A 21068-nucleotide genomic window follows, 5' to 3' on the forward strand; every position below is an offset into this window, starting at 1 on the left:
AACTGATGTAAAAACATAAATAAGTTTGTACTTTGAAATTTAATTTAGCACTGACGAATTTAGTAATTTTGTCATGAAGTTCAGAAATTAGAAGATTTACTATTGAAAACAGAATTGTGCCTATCTTTATACAGCTGAAGTATATCTGGTATTACGCAGTCGAAAGGAAAATCACCGACTCCAACCCCTGGAATTTCAAATTCTTCGAATTCGACTCCTTTACTTCAAAATCAATCCGAGTCGAACGACTCCTACACCTGGCAGTGTTGCGGAACCGGACAAAAAATGGCAGACTCCGATTCCTGGAATGTTAGCCTTCGACTTTTGACTCTGAGTCCGTTGTTTTAAATATGCAGCTTTTAACGCATTCTAAATTGAACCATCAAAGTTTCTTTGAAGGTTTTTTTTTTAAACTAATTTATTTTATTTCGCTTTATTTAATTTTATTGATTGTTTGAAATAACAGAAAAAAATATCTTTCAAATACCTTTTTTCATCGCAAAATCATGTGTGAACAAGCCACAGCACACGAAATTTTCCGATATATATATATATATATATATATATATATATATATATATATATATATATATATATATATATATATATATATATAGTATATAAAGGTGACGGTGTTCCTTTGTTTCTTTCTTTGAAGGTACCCGATGGCCAGAAGACCCCATAGCACCTACAGCCCTGAAACTTGGTACAAAAATTCGAACGTACCCCGGGCCCGTGCACCTAGAAATTCTATACTTCGAATTAGTTTTTTCTAATTAACTAATTAAGCTAAATTCGGCTTAAGCTTTCGGCTAATTAGTGGGTAAAAAATCCCCCCACCCCCAAACATAATATATCATTGGAAAGGGCTTTCCTTCTCAAACAAGTTGATGTTTGTTCCATTTTTCTCAATTAATTAGAACAGGAGATATAAGCGATTCTAATTGAGTCAATTTTCAAGGCTTATCTTTCGAGAAATTGCTATAACACTAGGCCCATTTTCCAGACAATTTTTCAATTACTTTCTTTTTCAACATTTTGGAGGAAGTTGCCTTTGTTGCTTATGAATATTTTACTGTTATTACTTTATTTTAAATTCATTGTGCGTATGTTAATTGATTTTCTTTTTAATTAGAGAGTCGCTTGGCGAATTTGGCGATAAATTATGGAGTGTTTTACATTTGAAAGCTACTGCAAATGTAATTTTGATGTAATTTGTTTTTCTTTAATTCAACGGATTTTCTTTAAATTTTTAGCACAGGCATCGCTGTGCGGGTACTGCTATATATATATATATATATATATAATATTTTACAAAATAATAGATGGAAATTCTTTGGATTGCAGATCTATTTTTTCGTTTTCATTCTTCATCATTATTGTTCTCTCCCTCCCCCCCCCCCTCCCACCACCAAAAATAAACAAATAAGTAAACTACTCTAATAAAATGAAATACAAAAAGGGGAGATTATAGCATTCACATTTTTCGGGGTTCCGTGCTCTTTTTCAATGCAGATGGAAGAAAAAACATCCCAGAATAGTTGACTTTTGTTGGATGTTCTTTCATCTATTAGCTCCGGGGAAAAAAACGAAAAGAAAACTAGTTCCGTTGCCATTTTAGTTTGCCATAAAAAAATTTCTTCAGTTTTTTATGCTTTGACAATAAAGACAACAAGGTGGAGCAGAAAGAATAGAGTCAACAGCTAAGAAACAAATTTATCTCGGGGGGGAAAAAGAACCAGAAAAGTTTAGGCACCGCTGTAGAGGATATATGATTTTCATGATTTCAAAAAAACGTATTCAGCAGATTTTTTGGAAGGGGGGGGGGGGGGAATAACGTTTGAAACGGATAACGTCAAATCAGTGTTCCACTGTATTTCACAATGTCAAGAAGTATTTTTACACCTTGACAAAAAAAAGTAACATTTCTGGCTGTGAACATCCTTCTCTACCAATAGTAAAGGACGACGATTGCCATAATATTATGTATTCTGAGAGGACCGATTGGTAGGGTAGAACGGGGCACATTTACGAGTTTTTTTTTTTTTTTTTTTTCAATGATTTTTTGAAATTGTATGTTTTAACTAAGGAAATTTTAGATATTGCGGTGTAATGAAGCAGTTAATGGAATCAATTCGTATATCCGGCTCTTGCTTAGTTTGTGTTTTTAACCGTTAAAAAAAATCACTTTTGAATCCAAGTCGGTTGCAGAAACCTGCCCCGGACACGGGGCACGTTTACGCATATTTATTTTGACACCTAACGTGGTTCTGTTAGTGTTTTGAACATAATGTCTTATCATCGTTATAATATAGCAAATTTATTACAGACTGAATAGTGTATAAAGAAAAAGCCGAACGAGCATGAAGACAGCACTACATGATTGTAAGCTTTAAGGTACGAATTTGTAACTCAATTAAAAATTAAATGGTGATTTTCAAAACTAAATAGCTTATAATGCTAAAACGTTTTGAGACAGTTTGGAGCGAAAAAAAGCGTCAGGGCACGTTTAGAAGACACAGTAAGAACGTGCGTAAAGGTGCTCAGACGTCAACGCGTAAACTAGCCCCGTCGCAAAGTTTGGGTTTATTTTGAATGTGAAAAAAAAATTTAATAGCATTTCAGTTCATACAAATACATTCCTCAAAAAAGGATAAAATTCTGCTAATTTTTATATATTTGTTCTTTCTTAAGTATTATTTATTCACAATAAGCTTCAAAATGTTAAAACTCAAAATTTACTCTACTTGGTAGAAAACAGATTATTCTTTCTGCATGCTAGACCGAAGCTCGACTGATGCGTAAACGTGCCCCAGTCTACGCTACATACGCGCAAACGAAAACATATCAATGCGCCGTCTGTCGCTGTTGAGATTTCAGCGAGTGCCCCCACTGCTTGCCAGCACAGTCCCTAAAAACGGAACAGAGAGGCCCAAGAAGGCACTGTGCCCTATTTCTGTGCCGGACGCGGAGTTAAAAATATTAGGCCAGATGAGGAGGATGGGTGAAAAGAAGACATGGTGATTGATAAGATAAGTTGATTTACAGCAATTATCTTACCAGAGATGCGAAATGTTGACTATAGAATTGGTTCGTTAAAGTTATTGAAAGCATCATTCATTTCCTAATGACTTGTAAAAAAAAATACATAAATAAAATTAATTAATTGAAAAAAATAATGGTTATGGAGTATGTAATGGACTGGTGGAAGGAGACATCAGGAAAATAACCGATTTCAAAACTGGAGACATCTCTTGTAGAAGACCCGTGAATTAAAAAACTGTTGTAATAAATTTCTTAAAGCTATTTAAGGCTCTTCAGGAGCGACAGTGATCAAAACTCCAAATTCACTAATTTCCGTACCCTTTTTGATTAATTGTTGCGCCTTTGGAAAGTCAAGAAATATTTTAGTTTTCTAAGACGGTTATCAGTGTCATTTAAATTTTGAAAATATAGCAAAACAAAAATTTTCACAGCACATATTTATGAAAAGGGCAGAATAAAGCTTTTAAAACTGTTCATCACAACTCCTGCTAAGGTCATGGGTTGGCAACCTTTCAGGAGTCAAGAACGATTGTTTTTTCCTGATGCGGTAAATTAATTTTTAAGAGTCATATTAAGCAAAATAGTATATAATGGTTATCTACCGGAAAATATTTATTTTTTGAGAAACCAAAGCATTTATTTAACGCAGAAACTGCTAGTGACCACATCACATGGAATACCTAAAATATTGAAGAACAAATCCAAAAGAAGAATTTCTTAAGTCAACTGATATGTGTTACTATTTGTAAATCTAAAACGCAAAAAGTCTGACAGTTTAGTTCTTTCTCTCATTTGCCTGTTATCTCTATCTGTCTTTCTTTTATTACTATTATTATTCTTATTGTCGTTTTATTTATCTTTTAATATGTTTTTTTTTTTTTTAATCAAATGGGGGTACACCCCTGTTAATTTTCGTGCGCATGCCTAAAGCTGAACTTTATTATTGAAGGCATAATTCAGAGTTATTTGTTTTCATTAAATTATCATGAAACTTATCTGCTAGAATAATAATGCCTATTGAATCCTAAACCGCCGTAATGCGCGGCGTAATTATTAGGCTGCAACTGCAAAGGAATTTTGGGGGAAATGAGAAACCCAAGCACGATCAAATTGACCCTTAGAGCCACAAAAGGAATGAAACAAACAAGTTATTCAGAGATCTGAAATGATTTTCCAGATTCCTGGTCCAATAATAAAATTGATTTCCATAGCCATCATAAAAAAAGCTCTCGTTTACTTTAGGGCAGAGGTCTTCAGTCTTCAATCTGGGTTCTGACGAATACTAGGCGTTCCATGGAACTTTAACAGGGGTTCCACAACTGATTATTATTTGCTTTATCAAAACCAAAATTTTAGTCATGTTTTTAATTTTTATTAAGGATCGAAGTCTTAAAGACAATTTGCTTATAAAATTAAATATTGATAAATATTTTATGCGTTTCTTTTGTCTGTTATTTATATAACCAGTGCCGGATATAGGAAAGATAATAACAAACTTTGTATAATGCAAACGTTTTATTACGTGAGAAACAAAAGGAAAATTGTTTTAAGCTTTTTAATGTCGTACTTGGAGAGAAATTCTAGAAAGGCCTAATAAATTACCTTCTACCTTATGTACAAAAATAAGCACATACAAATTAACTCTAGGATTGATAAATGAAAGAATAGCAAATTATTTTCGAGGTTCTCGCCAGAAAATGCTTGAAAGTATGCCAAACTTTTATGACTATGATTAAACATATGGGGGACGTGAGTAGCCTAGTGGATAAGGCATCGAACTCGGAATCAGCTGGTTCTGGGTTTAGATCCCGACGCCGCAAAGAACCCACGAGTACATGCTCTTTAAATCCATTTCGAAAGTCATGCGGTCAGTTGCCGAAAGTTCCTCTGGTTGCAAACTTTTCGGAGACTTTGCCTTTTCTTCAGGACTATACTTGAATTGTGGAGGTGGCGCTGCCTCCAATAACTGGCAAAGGCGGACTGCTCCCCATTTGGGGGCCTCACTTTCTCAGGAGTTGTTCTTATCCGTCTTAAACCCGTATTACTCTCTACGCGAGTGGTGCTTGAGTCAACAAAGTGGCATAAATAACAACAACAGCAAACAAACCTATGAGATTTTCAACAAAAATAATTTTTACTACACATGCCAAAGCGGATAAAAATTCACTTTTTTTTCTTCCAAAATTTAAAATTTCTATTCCTTTCAATGTCTAAAATCAATAACACTAAACGTTTTTATTTTCTATTGTGCTAGGGGACTTCCACTCGCCCACCTCAGAACTTTCTATCAGATCACTTCACAAAAGGAGTTGCTCCCCCTCCCTCACAGGATACTAAAATATATTTCAGTGTAGCTGTATCACTATCACAGAAGAAGAAACGATAGGTACTTCTAAGTACCTATCGGTTGTAGCATACAACTCTTAGACATTAAATAATTCTCATTATTTTTGTAATATTTGCTAAAAACGCCTTTTTTAACCTTTATCAGTATCATGAACAAACGCACAAATGTATATATTTTTATATTTATATCCATGCTTGCTATTCCTTGGTAAATTATTCATACTAGAGATTTAAATATCCATGGTACGCACGGTGTTGTAGGTTTCCTGACGTAATCTACTAGAAGTTATGAATGAATCGAAAGCTTAGGTCACGTGTATAGATATTGCATCGGCAGGAGATAGAAAATCATTCATCCCTCCATGTCACAAATTGTCAAACGTAAATTAATTATTCGTTACATCACCAGCGTTGTACATTTACTGCATTTCAGTACAAACTTTTTCCTCAGACTTGACAAAAATCTCGTGCGTTTTAAATGCAGCATCAGAGAGAAAATACCGGTTTACATCTGAAATTGATTTACTTTAGGATGCTTTAAAGCGATTTCATTACGGTCAATATCCATCAATGCATTGCATAAAAAACATACAAAGCTTACTCACCTTTGACAGAAACAGGAATAGTTTAAAAAACCCCAAAAGGCGCGAAACCAGAAAGAATTGATTACACAGAAAAAGCCAAGCTGGTTCTCCTCTATCCCGCTTCGTTCATCTGACAGGATTTCACGAAGAGCAAGAATGGAAGGAAAACCTGTTCGTTCCACAGTACAAACAAGGAGGCGGGGCCAATGCGCACATTTCACCGTGACGCATGCGGGTAAGCTGACGTCACGAGTCTCGGTTTTCCGGTGAAGCGGAGGAGTAAAACGATTTTCTTTTTATTATTTTCCAAGAGGACGAAAATCACTGAGTATCGTTTACTGCTCATTACCTGGCGATCGTGATGAGTAAGGTGAGAGGAATGCGCAGGTATGATGCAATAGATTCGCGGTTGCACCGGAAGAGAATCTACCCATTAGAAAAGTTCAGTTGATCAAAATGAAATCGCGTGAAAAAAGTGCAAAGAAAAATATTAACAGTTTTTCGTGTCACTAAGTTTTCGTTAGTAAAGAACTTTTTTGCAACACGAATCGGAATTTTTAATACCTTTTCACTTTTATTTCTGTTCTTTTTAATTGTATTTTAATTTAAACATGGTCTATCTCTATTGAACTCTTCCCAGAAAAAAAAAAAAACGAAAGTCGATTTTTCAAGTCGCACACAATCCTATATTTTACCTTTTAGCTCAAAACAATTGTAAAAAAAAGTTTCATATAATTTGAACAACGGCAACCCGTGTCGACTTGCGCCTGATGCCTGAAAGTGTAAACCAGCACTGTGTACTACTAGATCGAATCGAAAAAAAAAATTGGGGGGAAGTTCGAAACTTCATGTTGATAAAACGTTGCCCCTATAGCCCGACATGTACTACAGAAATATTTATACAAATCAAAATATATTTAGGTGTGAAACAAGAGGTTTAAAATTTGTAATTTTCTTCAAAAATTGATTTTTGTCATATTTTGTTTTTTAAATGTGAGGCAAATTTTAAGCAGTTATCAAGCTAAAAATATAAACAGTAGAGTCGATAATTAGCGTTAAATAGCAATTTTTGCTCTCTTGCAATATTTAAATCTTCCACATGGTACTGAAAATATGGATTTTTTCAATTTTAAGTTAAATTTTTCCATTTTAAATACACAATTTTTTTTATTATTCATTTGCAAATGTTGATTTAAAAAAGTGTTCGCTAGTAATTTTTGAACTTGATATTTTATTAAAATGTATATGTAATTTTTTTAAAAATAAATCGAAAAAATCAATTTTTTTGAAGAAAATTATAAATTTTAGGCCTCTTGCTGGACATTTAAATATTTTTCAATTTGGATAAAGATTTTTGTGGTACATGTGGGGCTATAGGGGCAACGTTTTATCAACATGAAATTTCGAACTACCAAAAAAAATTTTTTTTTTATTCGGCCTAGTAAACAAGGCTGGTTTACACTTTCATGGTTTCAGGAGCAAGTCGGCACTGGTTGCCGTTATTCAAATTCGTGACACTTTTTTTTACAATTGTTTTGACCTAAAAGGAAAAATATAAGAAGGTGCGCGACTTGAAAAACCGACTTTCAATTTTTTTAGGACACCCTGATATTTACAATGGCGGATCAAAGGGGGGGGGGCTAAGGGAGCTATAGCCCCCCCCTTAAGGTTCGAACTTACACTAGATAAAATCGAAATACCTGAGACTTTTAATACTGCAATGCATTTACGAACTTAAATACGCATTGCATTTAAATGTAACTACAATATATAGAGGCATATTGCATAAATAATGGGGGGGGGGGGGACTAAGAGACTGTAGCCCCTCCAATTCTCCCATTTAGCAAAACTTAAAACAGATTAAATTGTGATCTGCAATGGAATGGAAAGGCTTGGAAGAAACAGTTTCGTTCTGCAATCGTTTTTTTTTTAATCTGAAAGTTATAATTTTAAAATTAAACAAGCCAGATATATCAAGATTTCAAATACTTCAATACTTTTCCGAATTTAAGCATACATTATATTTAAATAAATGTATACACTGAGGTATATTAATAGTGAGTGGGGGGGGGGGCTAAAGGAACTGTAGTTCCTTCTCCCATTACGTCAAAACTTACAACAGATTAATTACAATGTAATTTGCAACAGCACGGGAACGCTTGGAGGAAATAAATTCGTCCTGATGCCATAAAGGTTTTTTTAACATGAAGTTATCAGTTTCAAATTAACATAGTCATACATTTTACTTCTTTCTCAGGCTAAGGGGGCTATAGCCTCATTGGGGGAGGGGGGCCCTCCCCCCTCCCACAATGAGGTCAGAATTCGCACTGGATAAAACCGAATTTTCGAAGATTTTAAATACTGCAACAATATTAGGGGAAAATTGACAGTTCTACGACAGGAGGGGGCGTTGGGGTGTTAACACCCCCTCCCACTCTTCCTCCCGTGCGTCCGTAAAAGGTTACGGGGGTTTAGTTTCGGTTTCGAAACATTTTGGCGCGTTTTGTCGTTTTTCGCGCATTTTTGGACTGTCGTTTTACCATGAAATGTTACAAGGTCCTTTTCGCGCATTTTTGGACTTTGCCATTTTACCATGAAAGATTACGGGGTTTTTTTTCGCGGGCCCCAGGTTTTCGGACTTTGCCGTTTTTGTAAAATAAATTTTTGTTTTAAGTTGATGGCCCCACCATCCATCATTAAATAATAAAAATAAAATTGTAATATTGTCAGACATTAAATATCTATATATCTTTATTCGTGTATTGATATGTTGTCCAAATGTTCAACAGGCTGTTACGAATTCTGTTTATTCGTTTGCCTCGTTTTCATTCTGTTTATAAGTATTCCCTCCTCATCTTTTCCTGTATGGTACCTTCTCCCCCCCCCCCCAGCACCAAAATGGGTGCAAATTCACAACTGTTTCATTACCACTTTTGGTGGATCATAAAAATGTGTTAAATTGTAACAAAGTTGATTGTATCATGCAACACAACATAAAATGATTTGTCAACATTTAAGTACAATTTGTGGCGTTATTTAACCTTGATCGGGTTATAGCCCCCATGAGCTTCCTCTAGACAGCAACTATTCCAGCACCCCTTCCCTGAACACAGGATGTTATTTATGCATTACAGTTCCTTTTTTCTAAAAAATCGGGGAAGATTACGATCGCAAGTCGAATCTGATAAATGACTTGATAAGATATTTTTGATTGAACAGTTTTCGAGTTATTCTGAAAGTAATTAAAGTAATTGTTGAGTTACTTTAATTTAAAGTTAAATCTACATGGTAACAGAACATGTAATTCGACTTCTTTAAAAAAAAAAAAAAAAACTTGTTCTTTAACTTCATTAAATTGAATCTAAGAATATAAACCTGATTTCAATAGGTTATATTATCTATTTTTAAAACTTACAATTTCAATGTAAAAAACAGCTAGACTGAGTAGACATAACAAAGTCATCTCAGCTTTGAAGAAGTATGCAGAAGTTTTAAACTTCATACGACTTTCGAAGCCTTCGTCACTAAGCGTACTTCCAAATTTATTTTTGTAATAATCACATCCGAAAATAATTGACTTAATTTCGCGGTGAAACAGTGCTTTCATATTATCTGCAGCGTCTTTTCATGTGTACCGAGAGTTTTTAACTTGTTTGACAATTGCAGTATTGTAGCTAAATTTTTCAATGCTTCAGTGCTATGAGACACCCTTAAAGAGTCTTTACCCACAAGTCACAAGTCTAGCTCTACTGAGCCGCATGCGGCTCGCAAGCTACAGGTTGCAGACGTATGCCCTAGAGCAGTGGTTCCCAATCTTTACCCCCTTGCGAACCCCTTCCAAACTCCTAAAGAAGTTGGCGAACCCCTTAGGTACTAGTAAATAAGTAACAAGCAAAAAAAAAAAACCGCGCGTTCACACAACTACACATAGACAATAAAATTTGTGATATTTTTTTTTAGTTTGATTGCTGCTGCATAGTTTATTACAAGAACGAAAACATAATTGCAAAATATGGAATTACAAATATTGCTACGAGCTAAAATGATCGCTAAAAAATGAATGCAAAACAAATTTACCAAAAAATAAACACAGTGATTATTCTGTGTTGAGCTTCAATCAACTTTGAAAAAATTATGAAAATGGAATATTTATGGAACAAAGAGGCTCAAAAGTTTGGCTGAAATTTTTCTGACTCTTACATTTATCTCTACAGAGCCGGCCAAAAAAAAAAAAAAAAAAAATCTTTACATTTGGTTGGCAATTGAAAACTTTACATGCAAACTTCTTTGCATGATTTTACTTGGCATGCTCCCTAGTGATTTGGCCGCATACCGAGTAATCGGCCAGATTGTGGCCGAAAATTTGGTATTCGGCCAATTCACAGGGGAGCATGCCAAGTAAAATCATGACAAGAAAAAGTTATGTAAAGTTTTTAATTGCCGACCAAATGGAAAGATGATTTTACCGGCACTGTATTACTACTAAATCAGAAGTCAATTAAAGAATAATCTTTAAAATACGTTTCAGGGAATTCCCAGATTAACTTAATGAACTTTTTTTTCTTACAGTAAAATGAGAAAGATCTAGGTTTAAGTCTTCTTGAAAGGGATTACGAGCATAGCTGTTTGATAAAGATTTACTGCTTACGTTAATCGTTTGATTGCTGAAGAATTTTCTTGTAATTATGCTGTAAGTGCGGAGTTTCAATATATTGAAAAATAATAGAGCGTCTATTTTCAATATAGGCATTTAGTCTAATTTTTGCACGAAAGATAATTTTTAACAAATAGCCCGGTCAAAATAGACCAAAAAAAAAGCGAAAGTTCGGAAAAATTCCCATAAAGCTGAAAATTGGTACAGACCTTAAGAACATCATTATACATGAAATGTCAAAAGTCCTCATCGATCCGAGTGGAGCTAAAAATTTTATGCAAGGTCAAAGGTCAAAAAAGCAATTTTTCATATATATCTCTTAAACGATAATTGTTAGCCAAAAAATGGAGGTTACAAAGTTTGAAAGGTATGCAATTGTGTACAAACAAGTGGGGATTCCGAGGATGGGCAGTGGCAGATTGGTTAAAGAAATCGGCCCTGGCATAAAAAGATGTCGCGGCCCCATAACTTCTATAGATACTAATTTTTACAAAAATGATTGGGAAACGATATCACTTAAATATGAGGAAAATATTCAAAATAAATAAATAAATAAATAAATAAATAAAATAATAATAAATACTTTCTTTTAAACGAAATTTAACAGATGGGATTCTTTTCTGTATTTTAACGGTGAACAATTGATACAAGATAAGCTAAACATTTGTTTGAATAAAAAAAAAGGTGATTGTAATAATCTATTTAAGTATTTTTAAGTGCCGGGTGCTGTATTGATTATTTCCGTAATGATATCTTCTAACATTACTTCAGTTAGAATAGGGAGGCTATTAGGGAGGCGAGGGATGTGTGCGACCCCTTAATTTTTTTAAACGCATGTCAATACAGAGAGAGATAGGGAGTAGATTGATTTTCTTGCATATGGGAGTTATTAAATATTAGTATTAGAAATCTAATTTTAAATTTAACATTGAGTCAGAAATATGGGGTCCTGGGCTCTTTCCCCTGAAAACTTTTTCAAATTGTAGTCCTAAAAACGTAATTTTAGATGATCTCTAGTGATGTTAGGGAGATCGGAGGTTCGAGGGTCCTCTTCCGGCAATTTTTTGGAAGTGAAACTCCTAACTTGCATTTATATATTATCTTCAGTTATGTTAGGAAGATGAGGTCCGAGAAAATTTCAAAATATTAGCTCTGAAAACGCAGTTTTAAAAGATTTTGGGTGATGCTAGGGAAAGGAGAGATTTGAGCGACATCCACCAAGAATTTTCTTGAAATTGAAATCTTAAAAAGGCAATTGTAAGCTTTTTTTTTAAATGAAAACTAGGACATCGACTGTTATTTAAAATTTCCAAAAACGAAACTTTTACCGACCTTCGATAATTTTAAGAGGAGGAGTTACGGCAACGCTCTACTTGAAATTTTTTCGAAATTGAAGCATTAAAAACGAGATTTCTGACGTGCGTTACTGATGATGACGAAGGGGGAGAGGGGGGGAGACTTTGAAATTTTTCGATTCTGTATATTCGAAAACGGAGTTATAAACGATCTTAGAACGAGAAATTAGAGTGGACAATGAGAGATATAAAGGTCCGGTGTACCTGTGAGTCCATGACACCATGACATGGACTTTTACATGATCCAGAATCTGATAGTGAGAAAAGAAGTAGATCGATGGGGAAAGTACTATGGCCAGTTACAAAAATGGCTTGGTGTGTGGTGTTTAGATTTAAATTTAACGTTTTAATTTAATTTTAGGGTATAGGTCAAAAAATCTTCTGTCATGATGATAGGGGAAAAGTGGGTATTTGGGAGTTTTTCTCCTTTTTTTTTTTTGTGATTGAAGCCCAAAAAAGGTAATTTTAGACGATCTTCGATGATATTATGGGAAGGAGATGCTTAAGGGGCCTCCGAAATTTTTTCGACACTGATTTCTGACACTCTTTAATGATGGGGTGGGAACGTTTCTAGGTCAATTGTGGCGGAAATACTCTCCTCAAAATTTTTCGAAGCTGAAATCCCAAATACGCTGTTTTAGGCCATCTTTAATGATGTTAAACTAAGGAATAGGGTTCGGGAGTTTTTCCCAGGAGTTCCTTAAAATGTTAAGTTTCAAAAACGCACTTTAGGCAAGCTTTGGTGACTAAAAAGGAAGATATAAGCTCTTTTGGATCTCTCTCTTCCCCCCTTTTGGTTACGTCCCAATTTTCATTTATTTATTTTATTGATACAAAATAAGAAACACCCTCCAACAGTGTTCTCCCTAAAAACCATTTACATTTTCCATAATAAAATTTTCAATTTACAGCATAGTATTTTCATTTGCTTGAAATGCAAGCTATCTGCGGCCCCAAGTAAAAAAACTTTTCTTAAACTGATCTGGTGCTTTGGTGACCTTAAATAACCTTAATGATAATTTTCTTCATCAAGACCTTTTTTTTACTCTTTTTTATTTTAAATATCATTCCTTCTTCACCTCTTGATAAAGTTTTGTTTCAATTTTCGATTCATGCATGATTTTTACATTCAAACATTTAGAACTACTAGTGTGACTATTGATTTCAATATTTTCAATCTCTCTCGCTATACTTTAATTTTTCTCCTAGTTAAACAATATTCCTGGGGCCTGTGTACTTTTCTATATACATAACTCTGATTTTCAGGATGATATTTTTCATTTTAAAAAATAGAAAAGGTAAATGGTAGAAAAGGTAGGTGTGTCGGCGGCCCCTAAGAATCATATTTTTTTATATAATCATTTTTAAACTGAAGGGTCTTTAACCGTGGGTTTTGAACCCTTCGAGGGGTATTGAGTGAAAAAAACTGAATATTTTATTTTTCGAAAAAAAAAAAATGTTAGAAACGCACATTTAGGAGGTCTTTACTTAAGTAATCTTTATAATACAGAATTTTGGCTGCTCCAAAGTGTGTTTTAAGATTGCATTTTCTGTTAAAGCCTTATTGAAAAAATACTTTTTGTCACTTTTATCGCAATTGTTATGAACTACAATTCATAGCAATTGTGAATTGCCATTCATAAGTAAGGTAAATGTGAATTGCAATTCATAGATGAAATTGAAGAATGGACAAAAGTATTTCAACTTTTAAATACTGCCTTTGTTTTTCTGTTTTTTATTGCATTACTAAAATGAACTTGGCGGCCCCATTTCTGAAAAACTGGGCTGGTGTAGCACCCCTACGGCCCCCTTAGCGACGGCCTTTCACCCTCCATCCGTGGGCTTGAGCCCATGCGTAAAGAGGAATTGAAGCTAGAGAATTTACCTAGCGGTCTTTACATTTTACTGTTGGTAGACAGGGCAACTGATCGGCCCGAAACATGACCGGCCCACCGGGCAAATGCCCGGTTGCCCGCCGGGTGTATCCGCCACTGAGGATGGGTCATGGGGGTCATACCTTCGACCCTAAAGCTACTAAATATAGGTTGAAATGGCATTGGAGACATATTAAAAAAATAAAAAAATTCCCTTAGACCCCTTATTTGTACCCCTATTTGGTACTTTGACTATGAAATTAACACAAATATAGTTAAGGACAACACTAAAGTGAAATGTCAGAAGTCCCCATCGATCCCGGTGGAGCTAAACATTTTATTCAAGATCAAAGGTCAAAAACCGATTTTTCGCAACTATCTCTTAAACGGTAAGTGTTATTGTAAAAATAGGGGATACAAAGATTGAAAATTAATAGATAATTAATAAATAATTAATAGATAATTATGCATAAACGGGAGGGGATTCAGTGGATGGGTCAAGGGGTCATACCCCCCTCTCCCTAAAGCGATAAAATAAAGTCTAAAACTGCAGTTCAAGGACTCAAATTTCTAAAAATTCACCCTAAAATCCCAATTTTTGTCCAATATCGCACTTTGACTATGAAATTACCATAGAAATAATTAGAGACATCATTATAAACGAAATTTCAAACGTTCCCAACGAATCCCAGTGGAGCTAAACGTTTTATTCAAGGTCGAAGCTCAGAAAATCAATTTTTCATAAATATCTCTTAAACGGTAAGTGTCTTAAAATAGAGGATACAAAGTTTGAAAACTATGCATTTATGTACATACAAGCGGAGATTTAGAGGCTGTGCCTTGGTGGTCTTACCCCCCCCCCCCCATAAGCGACAAAATTAAAGCTGCATTTTGATGACATATTTCGTTGACCTTAAACCCGCTATTTCTGCCCTAAAATTACTTTGATCCCTTTCTGATAACGAGTACTTCCAAAACCAGAAACTGGATCTGCCCTAGGTGTTAAAAAAGCCCAATATTTGTGTCCCCCCCCCCCCAATAAATGATAACATTCATAAGGTATCGCAGTTTTTGAAACTTGGAAATAGTACTGAATTCAAATTGAAAAGATCACATTACATTCAGGGGAGAGTGGATGCGCTTAGATTCTTTTGTATGAGCAAAGTCAGTCGCACAAGTGTTCCTATTAACAGGGAGTGATTCTTTGTTGTGAAAAGTCGGGTTTATTGACACTATTTTTGATATGAATACGTACCCTTAACAAATAATTCTTCAAAGATGCCGCAAGATTGCTTCATTTGCAATAAATCTTTGACTGACGGTGAAATTGTTACTGTTGAACGCGGACTAAAATCTATAATTGATTCAAGTAGTGCAAGGAACGATGGGTTTGTTGAATACTTGAAAGACAAATAGTCGGTGGATAGAGTCCTATCAGGTGAGACAACATTTTGTTTTAAAAACTGTTGCTTATTTTGTGGTGATGAAACAAATGAAGAGACTGAAAAGAAAAAACAGCAGAATATACGGCGTAGAATTTGTGAAGTTGCTACTCTTTCCTTTAAAGATAATGTTCTAAAGATTGCACATAATCGTTCAGATGACGTAGCCAAAATTGTTATTGCACGCATACAATATAAATACGATTTAGTTGCTGCTGAAGCGGAGTACCATTCTAATTGCTACACTTCATTTCTAAAGCGCTCTGTAGGTCTTAAAGCAGGTCGTCCTGAAAATCCCGCTGTTACTATGCCGATGACAAAAATATTTGATTATATTGAAAATAATGATGATTGTCAGTTTTCACTGTAAGAACTAAAAAATATTTGTAAAACTGAAATCCCAGATGATAAAACAATCAAAAACAGATTAAAGTTAAGGTATGGCAATAGAATGATTATAACCGAGAAACGTGGAAGTTTAGTAATGATTTGTTTACACTCAGCACGATATACTGAACAAAGCTTGGTACGAAAAAAAAAAAAAAAACAGCAAAAGAGGAAAGATTTAGGGTACTAAAGACTGCGGCAGAAATTATTCAAGAAGATATTCAATCTGTCGTGTGCGACACTAACATTTATCCCCCGCCATGTCAAATGTTTGAAAATATTAATAGTGACATTCCGGAGTCATTGACTTATTTTTTGGAGCAAATTATCTTAAAAAGAAAACGATCTGAATTGGAGCATTTGAAAGTAATATGTACTAGTGTCAGCCACTGTATTATGGCTGCTGTTCGTCCTAGATCTTTCATCTCGATATTACAATTGGGTCTCTCAGTTTTTTTTCATCGACGATTTGGATCTAAACGTTTGATACAAATTTTCTCGTCTTTTGGTTTAAGTGCTTCGTATAATGATACTATGGCGTATGAGGCGGCTACAGTTTTTAACCATCAGCCACATATTTTACCACCAGAAACCGGGACATTTATTCAATACGCAGCAGACAATGCTGGTATTAACGTACACACTTTAGATGGCCATAACACTCTACACATAATGGGCATAATCCAAATTATTACTCCTAGAAGTTCAGTTTTAGCAGAAGATCCTTTATCGCGAATGAAACAAATTATTTCAGCGAAAGATTTTGCAGAAAAAGCTCATGTGCCAACACAAGAGTACCACAATAATGGTGTAGTAGGATATAGTAAAATAACTGCTCAGAATTTTGCTTATGAAAGTGATACAACTTCTTTCTTACTCCGGAAAATAGATTTGTTATGGTTGTATGGGAAATGGAATAATTTATCGCTATCAGGTTGGAACGGTTATGTTGAAGGTTTAACAAAGAATAATATGGATTTTTCAATGTCTAGAATTTTGTTCTTACCATTTATTCACCAACCTACAAATGACTACAATAGTATATATACTACTTTACTTTGTGCTTTGGAGAATACAAAGCATTACTAGTTACTTTTGATCAACCTTTGTATTCAAAGGCTAGAGAAATTGTTGCTGCTGCACCTGAAGAATCTGATTAGGGATAATAGGTACTAAGAGGCATCTTATATCCGTTAAATAAGGGATAATGTTGTACTTGTTTCACCATTTTCACATAATTTGAACCAGAAAGAGTTGAACTTCATATAAAAACGTCTTTTCAACATATTGTATAATTTACAAATTAATATGCGCTTTTTATAATAACAGTTATGTTTTGAAATAATTGCAAAATAAAAAAAAATATTTTTTGACCTTTGACCGTGCATAAAATGTTTATATTAAGTGGGATCGATGGGGATTTTTTATATTTCATTTATAATTGTGTATTTTGTGTCTCTGCCAATTTTCAGCTCTATGTGAATTTTTCCGATTTTTTAATTTATTTTGACCTTTGACCTTCCATAAAATTTTTAGTTCAAGTGGAATCGATGGGAATTTTTCTCACAATGATGCATTTAAAGTCTGTACCAATTTTCAGCACTATATGAATGTTTTCAATTAAAAAAAAAAATTTCAATTTTGACCTTTGACCTTGCATAAAATTTTTAGCTCCACTCGGATCGATGAGGAATTTTGACATTTCACTTATAATGATGTTCTTAAGGTCTGTACCAATTTTCAGCTTTATGGGAATTTTTCCGAACTCGAATGTCTATTTTGACGGGGCTAAAAACAAATATTGTTAAGCTCCGTCACTACAAGAGAAATTTTCTACACAAATGTCATCAATTCCTTATTTACAAATAGCGCTCATTAAGTTGCATGGTTAAATTCCGTTGTTTCATTTTTTTTTTTTTTTTTTTATTTATTTATTTTTTTTTTTTTTTGTACTGCGTAAACCTTACACTGCCAAACTTTCACTCACGAAACTTTTCTATAGTAATTAGATTAATTTTTCATATTTCCTGTGGTATTTTTGGGTTGCTAGCCATTCTTTCCCCTTTTCGACCATAAAGCTCGAAGTAAATAGTAGTCTATGTAGTGTGAAAGTTATAACAAACAATAGCGTGATCACACTTCTATGCATTTTTGACTCAACACAAGAGAAGAGCGATAGCTCTTCGTCAGACCCAAATGTTAAAGAAACTAAACATCAAAATATTTTGGATGCTCGCATATGCTCTATGTAATGTTTTCATCAAGTTTAATCAATCTTTCCGATCATAAGCTTCTGGGGAAACGAACGCTTTCAAATTCTTTCATCTGAGGATATCGTATTCTTAAGTAGAGCTTTTTCAGCATGGCTTCAGAGCTATCACCCTATCATTGTCAATGGAAGCGCTCAAAACGGCAATTTGCAATGGCAAACTAAATTATTTAAAGACTAAGACAGACTAAATTATTATGTCAGAAAGATTGCAAATATTTTCAAGCTAAGAGTATCGAATGTGCGAGAGACAAATGAATAAAAAAGAAGCAAAATTTGCTTGAGCATGAAACTTCATCAGAAACAGGCATGTTAAAACTCCGCCATTACAATATTTTTTTCGCGAACCACCGGTTGGGAACCGCTGCCCTAAAGCCTAAACGTTTAGTAAATCCACAAGCAGGGCCGCGCCGTCCCTATGTAAGGGGTCGTGCGGCGCACGACGGCGCCAAAGTCGAAAAGGCGCCGAGCTCCACCGATCAAAAATGCTCAAAATAAAGGAAAAAAAAAATCTTCAACCGGAAAAATAAAATGAACTTTTCATTATATCTAACGATGGCGGTAAAATTATACTGCTCAACTGCTCATAGAAACAAGCAATTCGTCTCGAAGTCTATCTAAGAAAAATTATTCCTTTTTTTTGTGTCCAAACATACTATTCAAAAGTACATTATTTTACACTAAAAACATGTAATGCTGAATAATGCATACACCTGGGGGCACGACAGTGCCCCCACCAAGTCGAGCAATAAGCATTTTTCTTCCTGATAATATGGAACCGTGAATGCCATTGTGGTATGTCTATAGCACATAAGACTGAGCATACGAGGCGCAGCAAATTTGCTATTCTCCATTTTGGTTCTTGCAATGAATATGTCGTATTATAATTTATGCAATATGTCTTTTTGTGATTTTAACGATTGTTCTGGATAAATCGACTGTTTCATGTTATACATAAAAAAAATACGTTAAGAGCATTTGCATATTGTTACTTGAGCGTGAAATAAAGAAATAAATTGGGTTAACTTTTTAGTTTTGCGACTTGACTACAGTTACTCGATTCCCCCCCCCCCCTTTCTTTAACTATTTGTGCATAAAATAGTAAAAGAGCTTTGGACAATGTATTTGTCTTTCTTTCATTCCATTTTTTTTCACCCTTTTTAGTGCGTGTTGCAATTAGAAAATCTTGAAAATGACAAGCCTTGGATGCCTCTCCACTCTAAAAAAAATTTGTTTTCGGACTGCCCCCAATTTGAGGAGAGCCCTCAAACGCTTTGTGCATTAATCACATTGAAGATAGTCTAAAAATGCTTTTTCGGAGCTTCAATTTCGAAAAATTGCCGGGCCTCTAATGTTACCAAAAAATTCGTCTATAGTTGCATTTTTAAGGCTTCAATTTTGAAAATGTTTCGAGGAGGGGGCTCTCGAGGAAAGGATGCCCCCTTTCGAGGAGGTGCCTTCCTCTAACATCACCAAAGAACGACGAAAATTTAGTTTTTAAAACAACAATTTCTAAATGATAATAATAATAATAATAAATAAGAGGGAGAACGTCTGATCCTTTCTTTCTAATACCATTATGTACGTCTGAAATCTTCGGTTTTTAGGACTTTAATTCCGAAACAAGGATGGGGGGGGGGGGGGTGCTTATTGATCAGAATCAGCCTCTGAGTCCTGTTATCTTTCCAATCGGCAGCAAATATGGTCTATAATCGTGTTTTTGACATCAATTTCGAAAAATGTTAAAGAAGGCCACTTTTTCTTCCCCTTTCATCTTCAAAGATAATCTAAAGCTGCGTTTTTAAAACTAAAATTTCGAAAATTTTCCGGGGGAGAACCCTCGAACCTCCATATTTCAACCTGCTCGTATTCAAGTAATCACTGACTCCATGCTAAACCAAAGGTTTTTATTTGCTTTCAATGCTCTTTTTTAAAAAAATAAACCTTTGTTCCAATAAATGTATTTAAGTGTACATTTAGGAAAGCACAAAATGTTTACACATTGATTTTTTAAAGAAATTAAGTGCCAAACGTATTTTTTTCCACATTATATTTGTCTACAAAACCTCACTCCAGGTGTTAACTGTATTTTCCCCGTACGCCACTGCATAAAGGCGCTGAAAAGACAGTTGCACAACGGCGCCGATCAGGCTTGGCGCGGGCCTGTCCACAAGGTGAAATAAAATGAAATTTTTCGTTCCTATGATGTGTTTCTTTTGATAGTTCGTTTCAACATACAATTACAAATTTTTCAACATTAGTTTTACTTGTGCGCATGATTTACCTGTAATTTTTTCAGGATATTTTCTTCCTATATCTAAAATGCAGGTTGGAGGGGTCAGGGATGTGCAACAAGGCCCGTCATTTATAGGAATTCAGGAGGTAGTAATTGACTCCCCCTGGCCTTGAGAAATAAATGTATTTCCATATATGTATGCGTGGTTGTTGCGGTTTTTCAATATAATATGCATTGAGAACTTTGAGAACACTTTCACCCATCCTGGAAAAATTTGAAATGACGGTCCAGGTGTGCAACAAAACATATGGGGGATGTGATATAAATTTGAAATAACTGACCGTAATAATGAATAAAGATTGCTCAAAATTACCTACCCCAATAAAGTATTCCTTTTTCTTCCCTTTATCGCATGAGCACAATTTATTACCTACAGCTGGTGCAGCTGATCAAAACGAAATGCCCACTAACAGGTGATAAATTACAATAAAATTGTCAAATCTTCCGTAGAAACACTCACTGTTCTTCACTGGCAATATGTCTTATGTTTTTTTTTATATATATATATATTATGTCACAGAACAGTTTTCGACGTAGATGGTTCAGAAATTACATGTGATTTCTGTTCTGATGAAGTAGTTATGGAGTCCTTCGTGAACGAGATGACAGAGAATATTCTTTTTATAGATGTTACAAAAGATCTTCTTCTCGTATCACATTTGAGCGCTTTTACATAAGCGACTTCGGTTATATTTGAATTTACTTTCCAGGTGTCAGGGAGAAAAACAAATCAGTCAAATGAAAAGTAAGAAACCTAAACGTTAAAACGTCATGGACTGGCATATATTTTTTCATTACGAGTACATTGTTGGAAAA

At 34.6% G+C, this 21068-nt stretch overlaps 1 protein-coding gene across 2 annotated transcripts in view; it reads right to left on the reverse strand.

The window, feature by feature from the left end:
• LOC129232493 (carboxypeptidase D-like) overlaps positions 1-6101 on the reverse strand; it is a 152924-nt gene extending 146823 nt beyond the window's left edge. Inside the window, exon 1 of one of the 2 annotated variants that reach the window (XM_054866642.1) lies at positions 5997-6101. The gene's annotated coding sequence lies outside the window, so the exon portion shown is untranslated. The remainder of the gene's footprint in view (positions 1-5996) is intronic. The other variant, XM_054866649.1, reaches the window with a different exon arrangement.
• Between the last annotated feature and the right edge of the window lie 14967 nt (positions 6102-21068).

The sequence above is a fragment of the Uloborus diversus genome, chromosome 1, assembly GCF_026930045.1.
Source record: "Uloborus diversus isolate 005 chromosome 1, Udiv.v.3.1, whole genome shotgun sequence".
In the NCBI taxonomy this organism is placed as follows: Eukaryota; Metazoa; Arthropoda; class Arachnida; order Araneae; family Uloboridae; genus Uloborus; species Uloborus diversus.